This window comes from Malaya genurostris, chromosome 3, assembly GCF_030247185.1.
Source record: "Malaya genurostris strain Urasoe2022 chromosome 3, Malgen_1.1, whole genome shotgun sequence".
Lineage (NCBI taxonomy): Eukaryota > Metazoa > Arthropoda > Insecta > Diptera > Culicidae > Malaya > Malaya genurostris.
This window is the reverse complement of record NC_080572.1, coordinates 246,607,919-246,615,678: the sequence shown is the minus strand read 5'-3', so window position 1 is coordinate 246,615,678 and position 7,760 is coordinate 246,607,919. Positions and strand designations below refer to the sequence as shown.

At 37.0% G+C, this 7,760-nt stretch overlaps 1 long non-coding RNA gene across 1 annotated transcript; it reads left to right on the top strand.

Moving 5' to 3' along the window:
- Positions 1–518: 518 nt before the first annotated feature.
- On the top strand, positions 519–1,552 carry LOC131435426 (uncharacterized). The gene is made up of 6 exons (XR_009230494.1): positions 519–618; positions 678–758; positions 818–1,084; positions 1,144–1,224; positions 1,284–1,387; positions 1,447–1,552. It is a non-coding gene; the product is annotated as an uncharacterized LOC131435426 (long non-coding RNA).
- The last annotated feature ends 6,208 nt before the right edge of the window (positions 1,553–7,760 follow it).

Below are 7,760 nucleotides of genomic sequence, written 5' to 3'. Positions count from 1 at the left end.
CCAGAAATACGACTTATTAAATAAATTGGGGTAAAACGGTATAACAAGATTCGTGCGGTCATTGAATTCATTTGTAATCCTATTTTCAGGTCTTTCTTCGTAATATCAATCGATTTTCATCAACCGCAATCAGCCTGCTTTCGGTATGCGAAAGAAAGTTTAACCAGAAATACGACTTATTAAATAAATTGGGGTAAAACGGTATAGCAAGATTCGTGCGGTCATTGAATTCATTTGTAATCCTATTTTCAGGTCTTTCTTCGTAATATCAATCGATTTTCATCAACCGCAATCAGCCTGCTTTCGGTATGCGAAAGAAAACGGTATAACAAGATTCGTGCGGTCATTGAATTCATTTGTAATCCTATTTTCAGGTCTTTCTTCGTAATATCAATCGATTTTCATCAACCGCAATCAGCCTGCTTTCGGTATGCGAAAGAAATAAATAAATTGGGGTAAAACGGTATATCAAGATTCGTGCGGTCATTGAACTCATTTGTAATCCTATTTTCAGGTCTTTCTTCGTAATATCAATCGATTTTCATCAACCGCAATCAGCCTGCTTTCGGTATGCGGAAGAAAGTTTAACCAGAAATACGACTTATTAAATAAATTGGGGTAAAACGGTATAGCAAGATTCGTGCGGTCATTGAATTCATTTGTAATCCTATTTTCAGGTCTTTCTTCGTAATATCAATCGATTTTCATCAACCGCAATCAGCCTGCTTTCGGTATGCGAAAGAAATAAATAAATTGGGGTAAAACGGTATATCAAGATTCGTGCGGTCATTGAACTCATTTGTAATCCTATTTTCAGGTCTTTCTTCGTAATATCAATTGATTTTCATCAACCGCAATCAGCCTGCTTTCGGTATGCGAAAGAAAGTTTAACCAGAAATACGACTTATGAAATAAATTGGGGTAAAACGGTATAGCAAGATTCGTGCGGTCATTGAATTCATTTGTAATCCTATTTTCAGGTCTTTCTTCGTAATATCAATCGATTTTCATCAACCGCAATCAGCCTGCTTTCGGTATGCGGAAGAAAGTTTAACCAGAAATACGACTTATTAAATAAATTGGGGTAAAACGGTATAGCAAGATTCGTGCGGTCATTGAATTCATTTGTAATCCTATTTTCAGGTCTTTCTTCGTAATATCAATCGATTTTCATCAACCGCAATCAGCCTGCTTTCGGTATGCGAAAGAAATAAATAAATTGGGGTAAAACGGTATATCAAGATTCGTGCGGTCATTGAACTCATTTGTAATCCTATTTTCAGGTCTTTCTTCGTAATATCAATTGATTTTCATCAACCGCAATCAGCCTGCTTTCGGTATGCGAAAGAAAGTTTAACCAGAAATACGACTTATGAAATAAATTGGGGTAAAACGGTATAGCAAGATTCGTGCGGTCATTGAATTCATTTGTAATCCTATTTTCAGGTCTTTCTTCGTAATATCAATCGATTTTCATCAACCGCAATCAGCCTGCTTTCGGTATGCGGAAGAAAGTTTAACCAGAAATACGACTTATTAAATAAATTGGGGTAAAACGGTATAGCAAGATTCGTGCGGTTATTGAATTCATTTGTAATCCTATTTTCAGGTCTTTCTTCGTAATATCAATCGATTTTCATCAACCGCAATCAGCCTGCTTTCGGTATGCGAAAGAAATAAATAAATTGGGGTAAAACGGTATATCAAGATTCGTGCGGTCATTGAACTCATTTGTAATCCTATTTTCAGGTCTTTCTTCGTAATTTCAATCGATTTTCATCAACTGCAATCAGCCTGCTTTCGGTATGCGAAAGAAAGTTTAACCAGAAATACGACTTATGAAATAAATTGGGGTAAAACGGGTTAAACGGACTAGTACTGTCATTCCCATTGTGTTTTATTGGATCACAGATGTTTTGCACGTATTATGAACCAATATTGATAGATCGCATTGGATCTGCTTTTGGATTGTAGATCATAATTCAACTGAATGTTATAATTAGAAAAGAAATGGGGTAAAACGGTGCAACGAGTTTTCTGCTGTCAATAAAACTATATGCAATCGATTTGTTAGACTTTTTTACATCGGAAACTCTCTATTCGCTCTTCTGCAAGTTCTTCGGTTTCATGTTATATAGTTAAGCTTGAATACAATGCAGTATCAAAAGGGAACTTGGGGTAAAATGAACATGATAGCGTTTCGTGCGGTCCTTCTAAATACATGGAATCGATTTTACTGACCATTTTACACCAAAAAAGTGCTTTGTGGTCAGCTGTATCATGCCTCCAAAAAAATCGTCGCGTTTTTGGTCCATTTTTCCCCACTGTGCGTCGTTTCAATTCGTTCTCGACAATCTCGCTTCGTCCCACAAGTGCATTGAAAGAGAGTGAAATGAGCGAAAACCATCAACAAAATACGCACATAAAGGCCATACTCCCAGAGGATTCAATCATTTCAATTTTTCACACCCATTGCACTCTCTCTCACTGCGCCTATGGGATGACGCGAGATTGTCGAGTACGAATTTCAACGACGGCTAGTCCACATTCTACGAATACATGGGCGAGCCTGGCGCTTCCATTCCGTCCGTCCCTGGTCCCATCGTAATAGCAACAGGAATTGTTTCTATTTCTTCGTGTTTCGCCTTCGACTCATCAGTGCTTAAAGCAGTTCAAATTGAACTGTCTTCTTGCGCCTAGTAGTTCAATTTAAACCGCGAGCTTAGTAATGGTAAGTCGAAGAAATAGAAACAAAATACATATGTGCTATCATAGTATCAATTGATACTTACAGGTATCGATACTTTATTGCCTTTTGATACCTTGTATCGATACCCAAAATTTTGGTATCCCGATACCCTAGGTATCGATACTTTGCCTTCCGAGTACCATCCCTAGCCTTAACCTATTATTGGATTTGTTCCAGTTCGACGACGTCTTCAAGATATACAACCGTCGACAATAATTATTTTCACTCTTAAATATAGTCAGCACTTGGTCTAAAAATCTATGCTTCTTTAGCGGCAATATAAAAAAAACGGAATCCCAATTATCCGATCCGATAACTGCTGATCCACTAGGAATAAGTTGTACCTCGCTTGTAACCCCTTATCCTGTCAGTCTGTCGTTTTTCACCGCATACACCCCTTCCAAGTGTCATATTATGTTGTCAGTTCGAATCAATCATCAGATTCTTTGAACGTGATTCGTTATCCTGTTCGTTCAATCACTGTAGCCCATTATTCGATCGTGATTTATTTCCATCGATAAACTGAGCAATCGAAAGTGGGTGCTGTGATTGCGCATCTGATCCTCGCATGTGGTGTGGGTGTCATTTCTTTTTTTTTTTGGAATGGATTTCGGTGGCATCGGGAAAAAGGGCTAGGGCGAACCTGTTTAGTTTTGACTATCAGTTCGTCTTCTGACTGTCACGCACTCGTTCGTGTAACGAATCGCAGCTCATCAGACGAAAGTTTTCTTCCATTCCCCTCGCCCCCGGGTGCCAAAAGACGAAGGAAACACGAAGGAGAAGTCTGATCAAAATTCATCTGATGTTCTGAGAGCCGCGAGAAAAAGGAAGAAATAGAGTTTATTTTTCTTTCCCTTCTAGATATTCGCATGTTTGCATCTTATTACGCTAAGATTCTTCTAACGATAATGTTTTCTCATGGAAAAAACCGTCGAAGAGGGTAAAGTTGTTTGCTGTCAACAAGTATTACCGGTTGAAATGTGATTTGCATTCCAATCGGGAGACCGACAGACTTCGAGAGTCGATAGGAAAATGTACATGCCAATTTTGCTCCGGGTCACGGTATCATTCTACGGTTTTGATTTACTCCCCAGCACGCTAGTCATAAATATAAATAAACGCTTTCGTGCTGACTGGGAGCAGCGGCAGGTAGCGCGGAATTATGGGGAGTATGGAATCCTTTTGACGATTTTCTGCAAATTTATGGCAGCGTTATGATAAAAAATGATGATGGTGATGATGATGATGATGATGGGATTGTTCCTGACATGGATTCATCAAAATAACTTTTCACATCTACCGTACGATTCAGCTAAATCTGTCGCGACTATTTTGAGCCGCCGGTGTGGGCTTTTATTGGAATTTTTTTGGAGAATGCTACTCGAATCGAGATGAACTATGTGGATGATAGAATTCCGTGAGTGCTAATACGCACCACCTGGCAGTCGGAATTAATATTAAATTGAAAATGATCCCAATAAAATTAAATAGGTCACATTCTTCCATCGACAGTACCTAGAAGATCCGGTGTGTTTCGATGATAAGTTTCAAATTGAATTTATTGAAATAGCACAAGCGCATTTGGTTTTTGTGATTATCTGAGATAACCGAAAATAGACTGTGTAAGCTTCAGCCCATTTTAAAAAGCTACGAATACAATCAAATAGAAGTCTAGAAGAAGGTGGTGGGGTCGACATCGGACCTATAAGCAGCTACCGGGCTGCCGGGCCGCAGTAAGACCGATGACTCCTGGAGATTAATGTCATTTAGTTTGTTATGACGTAAAGTAACCGTTAACGTAGCTTCACTTTTAATCATTACTAAACGAAATACAGATTGGAAATCGTTAGGTGATAAAACTGAATTGCGAAAAATGACAGTTTTATCTTCAGAAACCGGACTGGAACGAGCAAACGTTCTTCAATCACTGGAATCGTTAGAATCACTAGAAATTTGATAGAAATGATAATTTTGAAATACTTTAAATTTCCCTTGAATATAGTACTTCTTGCTTTCATCCATACGGTGAATTTGTTTATCTTTTCGCCCAAGAATCCATGGGTACGGTAGATTCGCGTGCTGTTATTTAACGCCAAAATTGTGTGTTGTTACGCCGGGGCTCTTCTTACAGTCTCTCTAGTAGGCTTTCAAACATAAGTTTAAAACTGAAATTGAAAAACTGTAAGATGAAAACGTTTCTGGCTTGATTTGCTATTACTTTGTAGTTAAGTCCGAAGTGATAAAAATCACAATCACAGTGGGATACCTGAATTGAAATTTTATCAGGTGAAATATGTGTTTAGATGGTTTTTACATATTGTGAGTCCCAAGCACTGCCAATTATACTGATTTTTGTACTCGATACAGGAATACAAAAAATACTGATATTTTCTTATCATACAGATAAATACCGATCTTCAGTTTGTGTGTTTGCTTCCATACAGTTAAACCAGGTGGAGTAACCTTTTTTTTTGCTCGCAAAACCAGTCCTCACCATATAAATTTTTCGAGATAGATATTGAACAGATTGATTTTTCCTCCAAATATATATTTGAATTTTGAAAATTACTAAATATTCTAAAATGGTTTTTGGCTGTATGGTTTAACATAAAATAATTTTGGTCAAGATATTATGATTTTCCAAAACATGTTGAAATGAAGCTTATTATTTTAGAGTAATTTTATCGAAACGAAGTACAATTTACTTGATTTACATTTATTCTGTCAAAGTAAATGTAAAACTTCCGATCTGACGAGAAATCAGATCAGAACATTATAGGGGATATCATTTTTATCATCATTTTTGAGAAAATAAAAAGCATCATTGGAACAACATTTTGTAGTTTTTTCGTGGAACAATATGAAGAAATAAGTCGGAGAAAAGGTATTTTGGAGAACACATCATAGAACAAAAAACCCTTCTTAATCCACCTAGTGGTGTGATAATGCCTTTCTCTTCTTTCATAACAGTCTCATGAAAATTTGTTTCATACTTTTATTAAATAAATTTAGATACTAATTTTGACACCAATTGATTCAGATTGATTCGAGTAGTTCACAAAAGCATGCTTCAGTGTTTATGTCACACAGTCAGCATCATTTTTCCAAACTAGTGCTTGACATTTGCGTTGCCTATTTGTATGAGAACAGTGATGCTAATCTGAAAAATCTAAAAAAAGCCTCTTAGTCCACTTAGTGGAATTTTCATATATCTTGAAAAATCACCATAGGGGGGAGTACATGAAATTTTCGAAATCGAAAAAAAAAATTTTGATGCCAAAAGGCTTAGAATTGCATGTAACGTCGAGATTTAGTGTCATCTCGAAAAAATTTTTTTTTGAAAAAATCGACTTTTTGGGACTTAGAAAAAATATAAAAAGTCCCAGAAAGTTGATATTTTCAAAAAAAATTTTTTTTTAGATGACACTAAATTTCGATGTTTTATGCAGTTTTAAGAGTTTTGGCATCAAAAAAAATTTTCGATGTTGGAAATTTCATGTACTCCCCCCTATGGTGATTTTTCAAGATATATGAAAATTCCACTAAGTGGACTAAGAAGGCTTTTTTTAGATTTTTCAGATTAGCATCACTGTTCTCATACAAATAGGCAACGCAAATGTCAAGCACTAGTTCGAAGATCGAAAATTGTCAAACCTTTACCACCGGGCAGCACCCCTTAAGCATGTCCGATTTAGGTCAAATTTTGCATGAAGGCTTTTTTCGAGGTGCTTAAACTTTTGAGCACTAGAACTTTACGAAAATAGAAGTGATCCCAAAATTTTGGCACCCTTATATATAAGAGCGGTAAAAATCAACGTGTTTTGTCGGTTACGTCACTTATACAATCATATATCTGGAACCAAAAGTTACAACCATTTGATCTTCGAACTTGATCAATGGCCCGCCAGTAGCTTTCAAACGAGTCCAAGTTTGTTCAAATCGGTTCAGCCATCTCTGAGAAAATTGAGCGCGTTCAAATACAACGCTTTTTGTCGGTTACGTCACTTATACAATCATATCTCCGGAACCAAAAGTCACAGCCATTTTATCTTCGAACTTGATCAATGCCCCGATAGTAGCTTTCAAACGAGCCCAAGTTTGTTCAAATCGGTTGAGCCATCTCTGAGAAAATTGAGCGCGTTCAAATATCTTCGAAAAGTGCACACACATACACACACACACACACACATACACACACACACAGACATTTTCCGATCTCGACGAACTGAGTCGAATGGTATATAACACTATGGGTCTCCGAGGCTCCGTTCGAAAGTCGGTTTTTCCAGCAATTCTAATACCTTTCTATGGAGAAAGGCAAAACCTGTTTTAATCCACCTAGTGAAGTAATGCTTCCTTTCTCATGTACAATATTGTGGTATTTCATTCAAAAAATTTTTCTTCCATTTTTTAAAGAAACCAAGAGATTGTTTGTGCATTAACTAGTATAACATACAGAATTAAACAGTGCTTTGATTGCGTAGGTCATCCTTAAGAAAACGAAGTGGGTTCACTATTATATGCACTTCCGGCACCGGAACCCGAGAACCGGAATAATCAAAGTCGGTTCGTACAGCCATCAACTAACATGACATACAAACTCTACTAGTTTTAATTCAAATTTTGAAGATTTTAAACAATTTTGTCGTCACACTCTAAATGACGATTTAAATGTTTGTTCTATCCGAAAATATGCAGAAATTTTTGGTAGGACCATAAGACCTTTTAATTGACCCTAAGATTGGGAATAACAATTTAGAGTCCAGTTTATAACATTTTGTACGGTTTTAGTTCCGCCAATTTAGGCGACGGTGTACAATATTGAACACACTTTACCCTATAACTCCGGAACCGTAAGTCGGATCCGGACAAAATTCTGTAATTCCATATGGGACCACGTGACCTTTCATTTGAATCTAAGTTTGTGGAAATCGGTCAAACCATCGCTGAGAAAAGTAAGTGAGATCCTTTTCGGTATATATCACCACTATTTCCGGTACTTCCGGAACCG